This window comes from Acomys russatus, chromosome 25 (genome assembly GCF_903995435.1).
Source record: "Acomys russatus chromosome 25, mAcoRus1.1, whole genome shotgun sequence".
In the NCBI taxonomy this organism is placed as follows: domain Eukaryota; kingdom Metazoa; phylum Chordata; class Mammalia; order Rodentia; family Muridae; genus Acomys; species Acomys russatus.
In genome coordinates this window covers 30,369,133-30,383,341 of record NC_067161.1, presented here as the reverse complement: position 1 = coordinate 30,383,341, position 14,209 = coordinate 30,369,133, and the positions used below count along the sequence as shown (strand labels likewise).

Genomic DNA, 14,209 nt, shown 5'->3' with positions numbered 1-14,209 from the left:
GATATTCCTATAAGTCAGAACGGCTTGGAAGCCAGATGTGGTAGCGCGTGCCTTTAATCCCAGCACTCGGGAGGATGGCTGTGAGTTCAATGGCAGCCTGGTCTACAAAAGGGAGTCCAGTATAGGCAGGACAGTTACACATAGAAAGCCTGTGTCAAAAAACGGGGTGCGGGGAGAGAGAGAGAGAGAGAGAGAACGAAAGGCTCGGATTTTTTTTCTATTTAAATCTCTCATCCTTATACACGTGCAATCAAATGTGCCAAAGACCTCTACACTCTTCCTTGCCTCGCCCTGCTAAGCCATCTTCTTGCCGAAATGTGTACAGTGTGTTCCCCACCTCCTCCAGGTCTCCTTTCAAATGCTCCGTTATTCACAAAGCCTAGAGACCATTACACACAGACACGGTCTCACACAAGGGCCCAGACTGAGTAGGCACCAAGACAGCACCACCTGCCAAAACTAAAACAGAGGCCTAACCCATCGAAGTCTGTGGAGTGCTGAGAAAGCCTCACAGCTGCCGTTCCTCTTCTGCCTAACCGCTCTTGTTTATAGAAGCGGGTCAAGGCAGAACGTGGTTTTTGTGCTTAAAAGTTCACCCTGAGAATGGCTCAAAGCAACCCTAGGATCCCAAACACCCACTGTAGTCGCCAGCCGGCTAATAAAGACTTTCCTATTGGTTTATACCAAGATCTGAGCAGTATTCTCTGGTGAGTACCCCACAGCAACTTAAACTTAAACTTAAAAAAAAAAGGGGGGGGGAGGGGCTTGAGATGGCTTTGTGAGTAAGAGCAGATGATCCAGGTTCAGTGCCCAGCACCTGCTTACTACTGCAGCTAGGGTTCCGGGGGATGGCGTGCCTGCTTCTGACCTCCTTAGGCACTCATAGTGTACCTACGTACATGCTGGCAAAACGTTCATTGCATAAAATAATTAAATCTTTTTTTTTAAAATCGATCCTCTACATTGATGTAGACGTTCGTTAGTTAAGGGGAGTGGGGGTGGGGGAGGCTGTCTCTGACATGGACTCTGTCTGTTGCCTGCTTTCTGATCACTTCCCTCATCGCAACTGCCTTGCTAGGGCCACAGGAGAAGAGGACGAACTCAGTCCTGGTGCGACCTGATGAGCTGGGCTGGGAGGTAAGGGGGTTCCCCTTTTCCGAGGAATAGAGGAGGGGGGAGAAAGAGTGGAGCTGGGAGGAGAGGAGGGAGGGGGCTACGACCGGAATGTAAAGTGAATGAATGAATAAATAAATAAATATTTTAAAACTCGAGCATTGGAAAAACCCACCCATCACTCACCTCATTATTTCGTTTAAATAGTGTATATTTTACTACATTATCTTGCATTTGAAACAAAAAGCAAACGTCTCTTTCTTTTTCGAGTCGCGGTTATATATTGTCATTAGTGCCCGACGACGTCGTCTCTTTCCTTTTTTTTCAAATCTTCTTCCCGGTTTCTGCCCGCCCTCCGTTTCCCTGGGGAGGATGAATGGCTTCTTTAGTCGGGGGGTCTAAGGAAAACTCCGGAATAGCCTGTGGCTGTTTGCTGTCTACAAGCAGCTGGATTCAATCTGCGCTTAGGAGCCATGAACTACGCAATCACTAGGGAGCCTCTGAGAAATAGGTAAGAGCCAGTGGGGATGTAGCTCAGTGGTAGAGCGCATGCTTTGCATGTATGAGGCCCCGGGTTCGATCCCCGGCATCTCCAGGTGGTTGGCAAGCTTTTGCTTTTGTCATTCGAAACTTACAAACTGAGCTTGTAGCCAACCGCAGCAGAAACCCGGAAAGGTAGAGCGCGCGTTATTGGCAGAGAAGGGCTTCACTTCTCCCACCTCGGAACTACTCACGTCAAAATTCAAGGTTAAGTGAGATTTTTCCGCGTGGGTATTTCCTTCTTAGCTAAGCGAGCTTCGTGGCGGAAGGAGAGCGGGAACGCACACGCACGTAATCACTCACACACACACACACACACACACACACGACAATCGCACACACAGAAGCCCTGGTGTTAGTGGAGAAAGTAAGCAAAACATGGAAGAGAGTAGAGAGTAGAAGCTGGATTAAAATTTTTTGACTCTTTGTAGCTTTATCAAATTCTAGGTTCAACTCCAAATCTGAAGATTGACTTTTCTTCGGACATAGGTCTGGAGAAATAAAAGCGTCTTTCGCAGAGCGCCCGGCTAGCTCAGTCGGTAGAGCATGAGACTCTTAATCTCAGGGTCGTGGGTTCGAGCCCCACGTTGGGCGCGTAGTAATATTTTTGAGCCTTAAAAAGCAAAACAGGAGTATGCATTCCAAATTCATACCTTGCCAAAGGGACTCTGGGGCGGGGTGGACCCAACCTAAAATCGAAAGTAATCATGTTCTCTTTCCGGGTCGAAATTCTCCTTCATTGGCCAGTCTGTCTATTACCTGCTTTTTGTTCTGTTTTGTTTTTATCTTGTTTTGTTTTGTTTGGTTGGTTAGTTTTTCGAGACAGGGCTTCTCTGTGTAGCCCTGGGTGTCCTGGACTCGCTTTGTCGATCAGGCTGGCCTATGAACTCTGAGACCTGGCTACCAGCGTACACCACTCACTATACCTGGCCCAGCGGACCTTTTTCTTTCTTTGTTTCTTCCTTCATCCTTTCCTCCCTCCTTCCCTCCCTCCCTCCCTCTCCCACCCTCTCTTCCTTCCTTTCTTTTTTTCTTTTCCTTTTCTTTTTGGGTTTTTGAGCCAGGGTTTCTCTGTGTAACAGCCCATATTGTCTTGGAATGCTCTTTGTAGACCAGGCTGGCCGCGAACAAACAGAGATCCTCCTACCTCTGCCTCCTGAGTGCTGGGACCAGTGGACCTTTTTCATCTGTCCGGATAAAATTGTTTATCAAACAGTAACTCCCAATACTCGGACCCTGCAAACTGCAAACTCTGCCTCTGTGCTGGGATTACAGATGTGCATGTGCGTGCCTGGTTTTATACCCATTTCTATAAAAATTACAATTACATATAAACACTGACTTGGCCAATTTCAGTTCTGGTAGTTAATCTCATAGTTACACAGATGCAAAGTTATAGAAAGAATAATCATAAAAATATAATAATATAAATATATAAAAGATAATAAAACCAAAAAACCACAAGCAAATCCAAAAACATATTTTTTTTTCACATTTTTTTCAACCATCACTGATTTTCCTTTGCTTAGCTTGAGGAGTTTATTCTCCCAGGAGCTGCACACTATCAAGGTGGCTCACAATGACTGTCAAGTGCTCACATCAGTATTTCATTGTTGTATCACATCCGGGTAAAGGCATTAGTCTCCCAGACACAAGTAGCATGCCATTGTTCTGAGGAATATGAAAAGCAGGCAAGGAAGAAGCTACAATGTCAATCTGAACAACCTAATTTTAGAATAATGACTGGAACAGGAAGACTGGCCAAAGGTGACCCAGAATAACCCTGTCCTCCATTGTGTGTCAGGAAAGTGGGATTAAAGTCACTGAGTATTTTGGGAAAACGTCCTACTTTACCACTGTACTGATGATAGTGTCCAAAGGCTGCAGTTTGTAAATGGGAAAAAAATACCTACTTTCTTTGTGAAATATTTTCCCCCCTGAGACAGGATTTCTCTTTGTAGCCCTGGCTGTCCTGGACTCACTTTGTAGACCAGGCTGGCCTCAAACTCACAGAGATCCACCGGCCTCTGCCTTCCTAGTGCTGGGATTAAAAGCGTGCGCCACCACGCCCGGCTTAGCAATTTTTGAAACAGGTATCAAATGGCACTATATTGAACATTTCAACTTTCATTAATTTCAGTTATTAAATGGTGCTATCTTAAACATTTCAAGTTGCAGTTATGAAGTTTGTATTTCTGTACTTTCACATTTCAGACAAGAAGATGAAGCCCTGAGACACTAGGTTATAGCTGGAGGAGATGCATCTGAACCACTTTTACTATTATAGGAACTCTGCTCTAGCTGCTGGTCCATCAGCTTGGACACAATGCTTAGAAACCTGAGTGTGTGGCCGGGTGGTAGTGGTTCACACCTTTAATCCCAGCACTCGGGAGGCAGAAGCAGGCAGATCCCTGTGAGTTCAAGGCCAGCCTGGTCTACAATGAGAGTCTGGGACAGCCAAGGCTACACAGAGAAACCCTGTCTCGAAAAACCAAAGGGGGGAAAAAAATCTGAGTGTGATGGTCCATGCATCTTTTTACATTCTGTGATGACGCTGTGTGCTCATTAGCCTGGGAGTCCCCTGGGAGAGCACATCTGGTGTCCTCCACTCATCTTACTATCCAAGCATAAAACCTAAACAAATGGTGTGGATGAAGTCATCAGAAGTCAGATCCAAAGAAGCATAGGTATAGCCTTTTCTCTCCCAGCCCCCTCCACAGGCAGCACCAATCTCCCTGTGCCTTTGAAACCTTCCATCTGCATCTTCAGAGGAGAGACCCTTGGAGGTCTTTTGGATGGTGGCTGACTCTTCCTTTTCCTGACTCAGATTCTTGTCATATCTTCTGATCTGTCTTTCCCTGGCCACTCTCTAACACCGTCTTCTACCACTCCATCAAACCACTACAGTAGTTATCACTGTGGCTTTATGTCCGCATCTCTTCACTTGTCTGATATTCAAACAGCCTATCAGAAGGTAATCCTCAGAAAGGCCGGGACTCAGCCTTAAAAGGCAGTGTTCCCATCACTGCAGTAGAAGGGAAGAGTTAAATAGTGGCACAGGCCACGGGATTACTGCAAGTGCGGCAAATCAATGCATGTCCAGCGCCTAGAGCAATGCCAAGGTCACACTACGGGCTCAGTACCTGCGCTCTGCAGCTATTAACCTTAGTCTCTAAATGCGAAAGGCTACAAAGGAACAGATGAACCAGTCAAAGCGAGACAGCCAAGGAATGACTGTGGGAACGCGGCCCATGAGAGCGAAACGGAGGTAGAGGGAGGGAGAGATTAAAGAGAAAGAGCCAAGCTTATTGAAGCCGAGTGATGCATGGCCTAGTGTAACATTAAAAGTTTCTTTCTACACCCAGTTTAGCTCCTAAATAATGAGGAGACTTACTACATTTATTAATAGGCTTCAAGCACCATAACTGGGCAGATATCCTTCTATTTTACCTGTCAATGCTAGCCGGGCCTACTTCCTAGCTACATGCCCTGTTAACTGTCCTCTGGTCTAGCTCTGGCCTATCTTTTTCCATCTTTGCCACCTCTCTCTCTCTCTCTCTCTCTCTTTCTCACCCTCCCTCCCTCCTTCCATCTCTCTTTCTCTCACCCCCACCCTCTCCCTCCCTCCCTCTATCCCTCCTGCCTAGTGTCTCCTCTGCCCAGTCACTGGCTCTTCAGCCAGAGGGAGAGAGAGAGAGAGAGGGGGAGAGAAATATGCAGAACAGAAAATAATGATTTCTTAGCGTTGATTAAAATTTATGTAGATAGTTTTGCAGAGGAACAATGTTGAGGTTTATTTGAAAAACAAAACAAAATAAAAACCCATGGTGAGGGCCGGGCATGATGGTGCACGCCTTTAATCCCAGCCCTCTGGAGGCAGAGGCAGGCAGATCTCTGGTGGGTTCAAGGCCAGCCTGGGCTGTTAAGCAGAGAAACCCTGCCTCGAAAAACCTAAAACAAAAACAAAAACAAGAAACCCATGGTGAAAAAAGACAATCACATGAGCCTTTGCATTCCAGACCAACCTGGACAACATAGTGAGACCTAGTTCTAAACATAGGCAGAGGCCTGGAGAGATGGCTCAGTGGATAAGAGCACTGGCTGAGGACCTGTGTTTGTCACTCACACAAAAGGCTTGGTGTCACTACATGTGTGTGCTGCACTTGCATGCAGATACGCAAACATTCATATATGCAATATAAAATAAATATGTTTTTTCTTTTTTGGTTTTTCAAGACAGGGTTTCTCTGTGTAGCCTTGGCTGTCCTGGCCTCCCTTTGTAGACCAGGCTGGCCTCGAACTCACAGAGATCTGCCTGCTTCTGCCTCCCAAGTTCTGGAATTAAAGGCGTGTGCCACCACGCCCAGCCTTAAAATAAATCTTAAAAAAAAAAAAACCCACATAGTCTCCTTCCCCCTCCCACCCTGCCTCCCCCATCTCTCTCTCTCTCTCTCTCTCTCTCTCTCTCTCTCTCTCTCTCTCTCTCTCTGTGTGTGTGTGTGCTTGTCTGTGTAAATGTGTAGCAAGACATGTTTGTAATATATTCCAGTCTTTAGGGATCAAACCCAGGGACTCACACATGCTATGGAAGCATGGCTCTCCTTCATTACTCCACAAGTTGTCATTAAATAGAACTTCCCATGTGAATTTGGGTCCTTTCAGCTGCTTCTCCAGGGTAATTCCTAGTGGAGGATCTTCAGGCACATACACTGCCAAAATATATATACATACATATATAAATATATATTTTTTTTCTTTGTCTTATTTGGGATTGGTTTTTTCAAAATAGGATTTCTCTCCTGGCTCTCCCTGTGCTACAAGTTGTTTTGTAGATCAGGCTGGCCTTGAACTCACAGATCTGCCTGTCTCTGCTCTGGAGTGTTGGGATTAAAGGTGTGCACCACCAGGCCATATTTATTGTTTTTATACTTTAATGAACATTAAAAAACAAAACAAAACAAAACAACAACCCCAACCTCCTTAAACGGTCTCCTGCAACAGAGGACAGAGAAAAATGGCAAGTCAGCATGAGTGACTGCCAGGCCACAAGGGCGCGTTCAGATTGCCAGGGCTGAAGAGACAATGGGGACAGTGTAAGAGTGTGCCCACTGCTGAGATGCTACAATTTAAAGAGTAAAAAGAGTTTTTTGTTTTCAGATAGCATGTTGACTAGGACAGCTTTTAATCTGTAGGGACCTTCCTGCTGAGATAGCAGACACAGTCAACCACACCCAGCTAAAAAGTCCAGTTCTTGAGCCAGGTGGTGGTGATGCAGGCCTTTATGCCTTTGATCCCAGCAGTAGGGGAGGCAGGCAGATCTTTGTGAGTTCGAGGCCAGCCTGGTCTACAGCGTGAGTTCCAGGACAGCCAGGCTGAAGCAGAGAAACCCTGTCTTGAAAAATCTAAGTCAACCAACCAGCTAACCAACCAAACAAAAAACCTGTTGGCTGATTTAAAGGGGAGGAAGGAATGTACTATTTTTCCATTGGAACCCGGCTCTTCATTTGGGAGCCCTTTCTCACTTTTCTTCAATAAACATATACTCTGATAAGAAAGCAAGCTCTGGGTGTGGTAGGGCAGGCCTGTAATCCTAGGAGGCAGAGATAGGCAAATCTCTGTGAGTTCGAGGGCAATCTGATCTACAAAGTGAGTCCAGGACATCCAAGTCTACACAGAGAAACCCTGTCTCAAAAAACAAGAGAGAGAGAGAGAGAGAGAGAGAGAGAGAGAGAGAGAGAGAGAGAGAGAGAGAGAGAGAGAGAGAGAGAGAGAGAGAGAGGAGAGAGAGAGAGAGAGAGGTTGTGCAGCTCAGGCAAATGACACTCAATGTCACTCAAATGACAAATGACTCAAAATTGACAGCTACCTGTAAGTGTTGTTTGGTATCCTAGCTGATTGGTTAGCTATGCTACTACCAATTTATTTCCTGTCTCTACAAGGAAGACCGTTGGAAACTGCTTTATGTTAGCTGGGGTATCAATTGAATCCACTTGGATGAGATTGATAAGGGATTGCTGGATCCTGAGGTCCCAGAGTTCCATTATGGGCTAAATACGTCAACTGTGGGGGCCGGGGGGGGGGGGGGGGGGGGGAGCGAAGCTGAGGCTATCCCGGCGCTTCTAATAAGTCTAAAATTAAAAAAGGAAAAGGGCGTTAAGCAGAGAAACTCTGAGGTAATTCTCAAAACGAGTCTAGGATCTTTTCACTCTTCTCCTGATTTTTTTTTTTTTTTGGTTTTTCGAGACAGGGTTTCTCTGTGTAGCCTTGGCCATCCTGGACTCACTTTGTAGAGCAGGCTGGCCTCGAACTCACAGCGATCCTCCTACCTCTGCCTCCCGAGTGCTGGGATTAAAGGTGTGCGCCACCACGCCCAACTTTCTTTTCCGGATTTTTAACTCTACTCTGGATCCTGTATTTTTTGATCTGTAGATTCTAGGACTGAGCAGTGAGTAAGCAATGAGCTCCATGTCGGTGTGGTTTGGGACAAAGTGTGCTAATGCAGGTAGCCTGAGCAGTTTTGCCACCACTGGGCTGATTCGGACCCCGCTGTGCCAGCATTTCTGATGTGTAGTCGCCGCTGGTTACTTGGGTGGGTGTTTTGTGTGACTTTCAAGTGTGACCGTGCCTCTGGGAGACAAATAGCCTAGTGTACGAGTGAGCCTATTCTGTTCAGTGTGTGAAAACATTGCGGGATCAGGCTGCGCCGTGGGGTCCACACAACTCCCTTCAGGGGAGGTCTGAATGGGGCATCAGGTCACGCTGGCTGCGTGGTTGATTTTCCTCGTGGCGGCTGAGCTCTCTCCACTCACCTGTCTCCAGCTGCAGGTAAGGATGACCAAAGAGGGAGAGGTTGAAGCCACGGAAGTCTTGGGAACTCAGATGACGGCAGAAGAAAGCAAAGAAGACGTTAGTGGGATACCCTGGACCAGAGGCAGGTGTCACCAAGCCAGCTCTTCCTACCGCTGTCCCCTGGCCGGCAATCGCTACTTGCCCGGCCACTTCTAGTGACACAGAGTTACAGGACCCTTCTTATTCGTTTTTTCTATTGATTTCTTTGTCTTTCATGTCTGGTTCGGCGCCGCGGCTGATTCAGGGCCTGGCGGTAACCTGGGAGAGCAGTGTCCTGCTTGCCGGATGGAGAAGTTCCTCCTAGGGGGCCGGGATTCACTGTGGATATGATTGTTAATCACTACCGCCACTCTTCTGTGAACAGGCTCCGTAGCCTGGACTTCCTTCCAACGCACATTTCCAAACCACTACACCTGTAGTGTGCTTCCTTTGTGGATGCACGGCGTTCCGGTCGCGCTGGGTCCTCTAGGATTCCAAGTTCTTTGAAGACAACAAAATGTAACGACAAAAACACTACCTCTGTGATTCTGAGACTTAGCCTGTGTTGATTAAGTAAACTGATAATGGATTGGAAAGAGGAGAATAGATGAAAATGGGACACGCACACCCACCCACACGATAAAGGAAGTTAAAGACTTAATTTATTAGCGGAAAATTTATATATATTTTATTAATTTTAGCGGAAAATTCTTAAATTGTAATATAGAAAGTGGAAGAGGCGGAGAAAAAAACTATTCAAAATCCAAACCCTTGTTTCCGCCCGGTTTCGAACCGGGGACCTTTCGCGTGTTAGGCGAACGTGATAACCACTACACTACGGAAACCTGCAACTGCAAGACTCTTCTATAATTTATAGAAAGAAGAGTTGTGACACTTTTTTTTTTTTTTTTTTTTTTTTTTTTTTTTTTTTTTAAAACAAAACCTCTTCTAAGAGTTGTGAAACTCTTTGGCTCCATTTTCCGCAGCGCACCCACCTGCCCGCCCCGAAAATTTCAGACCCGGTTCATTAAATGATATGGTATTATTGAGGTATGGAATACCAGTCTTGTGATCCTGGGAAAGAGAATTAAAACAAACAAACAAACAAACAAACAAACACAAACCAATAGCAACAAACAAAAACAGACAGTGGGCCTGACAGGAGGCAAAATAAATGAATGACCAACTTACTCCATTGATGCTTTTTATTCCAAGGAAGAGAGACTTAAATGGCCTTGAAATCTGGACTCTATTGTTCGTCAAGATCCAGGGGGGAAGAGATGGGGGAGTAGGACTCTAAAGTCAGAAGAGAAAACATTTTTATGCATGCTTTCAGAATTCATTGTATGAAAATTATTAATGAAGACAAAATTGAAATTAGTAAGCATCAACGTTTAAGTTAATCTTTATGCAAAGCTGAAAGTGTTACTAAAATTGAACACTTCAATGAAGGTTTTTGTTTTTTGAGACTGGTTTCTTTGTTTTACCCCTGGCTGTTCTGGAACTCACTCTGTAGACCAGGCTGGCCTGGAACTCACTGGCATTTAAACGTGTGCACCACCAGCGCCCTGCTCAATGAAGGACTTTTAAAATAAAAATTAATTTCATAGTAATTCCAGTTTTGAGGGAGGCAGAGGCTGGCAGATCTCTCTGAGTTTGCGGCTAGCCTAGTCTAAAAAAGCCAGGACAGCCAAGGCTACACAGAGAAACTCTGTGTTGAAAAAACAAAAACAAACAAAAAACCAAAACACCAAACCAAAAATAAATAAATAAACAAATAAATCAAACTTAACATTCATCAGAGTTGAGATGCCGTTTACCATATGCTAAACGTTAAATATGGATCTGCGTTTTGCAAATTTGAGAGTAGTATACATTGCTTAATATTTCACAATGATTTCCTGTCTCTCAAACTTACTCCTGAACGCTGAGCCAGGACTGGGAACACAGGGCCTCTGGATGGATCTGTGAGTCACAAGCCCCTCTCCACCAGATCATGGAACAGCCGGGCTAGCCTGAGACTGGTTGAGGTCAGTCAACCAAGGCCTCCAGGTTGGGTGACCAATCCTCGAATACTTTGCCTCCTCTTACGAGATGACATGCAAAGTTTTAACTTTTTCTCACTTCTCTCCCTTCTGGATCCCGTGGAAACTCTACCCCTTCTTTCTTCCTGTGCCAACTCTTCCTCTTTTTACCTGGCAACCATGTTCCTGGAGAGTCCCATCTAGGCTCATAGAATAATCCAGACCCTCCCTCTGTGTCTCAGGCCGCAGCAATGGCCACTCTCCCAAGACTCAGATTCATTTTTGTCTTGGACACATGCCCTTTAAGATATTTCACAGCCTCTCAGCCCATTCAAGACTGAACTCATGGATTTAATGCCTCATCCTTGGCTTATTTTCAATTTCTAGAGGGCATGCAATTGTAGGGAGGGCAAGGAGGAAGAAACTTGTCCACTACTCTGTCTCTTTAATAGGAAAGGCATAATTCTTTTTTTTTTTTTTTTTTTTTTTTTTTTTTTTGGTGTTTGGAGACAGGGTTTCTCTATGTAACTCTGGCTCTCCTGACACTCAATCTGTAGAACAGGCTGGCCTTGACCTCAAGAGCTCTATCTGCCTGCCTCTTCATCCAGAGTGCTGGGATAGTGGCACATACTTTTAAGGAAAGTTTTCCAATGCCAGTAATGAGCATAACAAATAACCCTAAAGTCTGCAAAAGACCATACAAGCAATTGTACAAGAAATGCAGCATTTCTGAGGTGACCTCACTCTGACCCTAGAATAGTGTTTATTATCACTTATATACTGGCTGGGAAGCTGAAATCTGTGTCCCTCATCAATGGCTTTAGAGAAGTCAGGTGGCTAGCTGGCTGATGTTTTGAAACACAACATAATAATCATTATTAGTTCCAGCTGCCAATATACAATGGTTTAACTCTGCTGTTTTCAGGGCCTGAAGATAGTTTAGTTTGTGTTTTTTAATGAAAAGGCATTTGAGCTGGGCGGAGGTGGTGCCCGCCTTTAATCCCAGCACTTGGGAGGCAGAGGCAGGAGGATCCCTGTGAGTTCAAGGCCAGCCTGGTTTACAAAGTGAGGCCAGGACAGCCAAGGCTACACAGAGAAACCCTGTCTCGACTCCCCTCCCCCGCAAAAAAAAAAAAAAAAAAAAAAATCTCTCTCTCTCTCTCTCACTAAATTGCCAAGGCAGGCCCTGATTTTGTCATCTTGTGTCTCTGTCTCCTGAGTAGCTCTGAACTACCATGATCGGCTGGGAATTTTTCAGTTGTTGGGCCAGGTCAGTGGTGCACAAACACTTCTTCAAAACCCAAAAGTAGTTTATTTTTATCCATACATTTCAAGATATGACCACTAGCCCCAGTAACTCTCCAGAATGTGTGTGCTGGGATCCTGCTAGGAATTCTGCCTGTTTTACAAGTACTCACTAACCCTTGCAATGTCCACCCTATAGGGTGACACACCCACTCCCCAGGCGCACCTGCACCTTTGACACACTTCTGAAATGGAAGGTGATGCTGTCCTTTGTCTGGTAAGTTTAACCAACTACCTTGATGACATTGGGAGCCTTGTACTGACCTGGTTTGTGTAGGGAAGATGAGGACAGCAAATAGGCAGAACTGGGATTGTATGTAGGAGACTAAGGAACAGTTGCTGTATCTGACTTGACATTAAAGAAGAATTTCCTGGAGTTGAAGATATTTGTTTCAGGGCTTTTCCAAACAAAGGACAATTTTATATCCCCTTAAGTGCGACGGCAAAGTGGAGATTGCAATTGGCAGGGTAACATTTCAGCAAAGACGGATTCTTAAATAAAAAAAAAAAAGAAAAAAGAAAAAAGAAAAATCAGCGAGAGTTGAGGTTCTCATCACACAAAGCGCCTTTCCGGTCTGGAAATGCAAGTCCGAATCCTAACTGATGGTTTGGAAGCTGGCATAGGCCTGCCTGATCCTAGTGTCTCAGCCTACTTTCGGTAGCCACATGCTCGCCATCGGCACTGCTGGTCCTGACGCCTGGACGTCGCGCTGGAACCCATGACTTTGAGATTAAGAGCCTGGTGCTTTATCAGTTTTAGTTATTACGGTCTCATGGTGATGTCATCGGCACGAAGAAACTACCCTATTCTTCGAGAGGTACCGGCTTCAAGAGTATTTCAGAGAGGGTTAAAAAGAGGGAGTGATATGAATTTACACTGCACACTTTTAAGTTCCGATTCACTTTTTGGTTTTCCTTAGGGACATTTTTTTTTCCCAAGATACAGTATAAAAGTAAAAGCTGTTTCCGCCCGGTTTCGAACCGGGGACCTTTCGCGTGTGAGGCGAACGTGATAACCACTACACTACGGAAACAAAGCTGTAAGCAGGCTTGGTTGGCAAGTTTCTGAAGCTACAGTTGGGCAGGTTTCTGTGTTCACGTCCTATATCCAGTATTGTCCCACGAAGGTTAATGATCTTAGTGTCTTCAATTGGAGGTGCTCTGAGTCACCGTGCCCAACAAAATCTACGCTCAGAGTATATAATGCTCTGACAAAACAAGCAACAAATGCTAACAAAACAAGCAAAAGAGACACAGCAGAAATGGTTTGGGGACCACAGAGATATTTTCATTAATATAGCTTGGACAGGATTCTCTCACAAACAAACAAACGACCCAGTTCCACAACACGATTCGAGACTGTCCTTCCTCTTAGACTGAAATCCCACAAATACAAATCTCAAAAGCATTTTGGATGCAAAACTTGAAAGGTGTGCATAAGTCCATATAAAATATTAAAACTTGAATGAATCCATTGCACTTGGGAAACATTTTTATTTATTTATTTATTTATTTATTTATTTATTTATTTATTTTGGAAACATTTTAAAAGAGAACACACGGTCTTGTTTCAAAACTCAAAGGATATAGACAGAACTACATGTTCGGGAAAGTGTCTTTACTACCCGGTCAGCCCTCCTAGAGAAATTCTACTGCCTTCTTCCACAGATGAGACTATGGTAGAGTAGCTATCCCTTAACACCCTTATCAGTTGCTAGAAAACCTGATCACCTTATATGGCATCTTCACAAAACCCTTTGAGGCAACAACTTTGATTTACTTTAAATGAGTGGACACAGACATACAAAGTACCAAATACAATGAACACTGCCTGCCCTCCTACACGGCATACTATACACTGTCCAGCCAGCAGCACTTTTAAAGCTTAAAACATTCTGAAGATTCTTTTCCACATAGCTGAACAGTGTTTCATTTAATGCGAATGTGGATATTAGTAATAAATGATGAGACAGTGACCGGTTGACAGGTTTTAGTGTTTGCTTGCTTTGGTTTGCTGGTGGTTGTTTTCTGGAACAGGGGCTCACTTTGTAGCCCAGGTTAGAAACCAGGAACTTGCCATAATTCTCCTGCCTCAGCCTCCCACGCGCTGGCCTTATAGGAGTGCAGTAAGTCGCCAGCAAGGTCCCAGTTTCTAAAATGGGCGTGAAAACGCCTAGTACAGCTGGAGGGTGGCGCCCCTCTAACTTCTGTCTTACACTATTTCGTCAGGCTCCGCCCAAGATCTCACTTGGAGGGACCCCCCCGGAGTCTCAAACAAGTTTTGGGGCTAGAGCGGCCGGAAGTATTTGAGGACGCCGAGCGGGCCCGCCCCGCAGCTTCCGGCACTGGTTTCGGGAGTCCCCTTCTGCAGTCGTCCGTGCCTGGTTGGTAGGATGGCG

The 14,209-nt window shown here is 45.1% G+C and overlaps 4 non-coding genes across 4 annotated transcripts; 2 read left to right on the top strand and 2 right to left on the bottom strand.

The window, feature by feature from the left end:
* Nucleotides 1-1,636: 1,636 nt before the first annotated feature.
* Nucleotides 1,637-1,708, top strand: Trnaa-ugc (transfer RNA alanine (anticodon UGC)). The gene has a single exon. It is a non-coding gene; the product is annotated as a tRNA-Ala (tRNA).
* Nucleotides 1,709-2,174: 466 nt separating this feature from the next.
* On the top strand, nucleotides 2,175-2,247 carry Trnak-cuu (transfer RNA lysine (anticodon CUU)). Its single transcript has one exon. It is a non-coding gene; the product is annotated as a tRNA-Lys (tRNA).
* A 7,006-nt stretch (nucleotides 2,248-9,253) lies between these two features.
* Trnav-aac (transfer RNA valine (anticodon AAC)) lies at nucleotides 9,254-9,326 on the bottom strand. The gene has a single exon. It is a non-coding gene; the product is annotated as a tRNA-Val (tRNA).
* Nucleotides 9,327-12,771: 3,445 nt separating this feature from the next.
* On the bottom strand, nucleotides 12,772-12,844 carry Trnav-cac (transfer RNA valine (anticodon CAC)). Its single transcript has one exon. It is a non-coding gene; the product is annotated as a tRNA-Val (tRNA).
* Nucleotides 12,845-14,209: the final 1,365 nt, after the last annotated feature.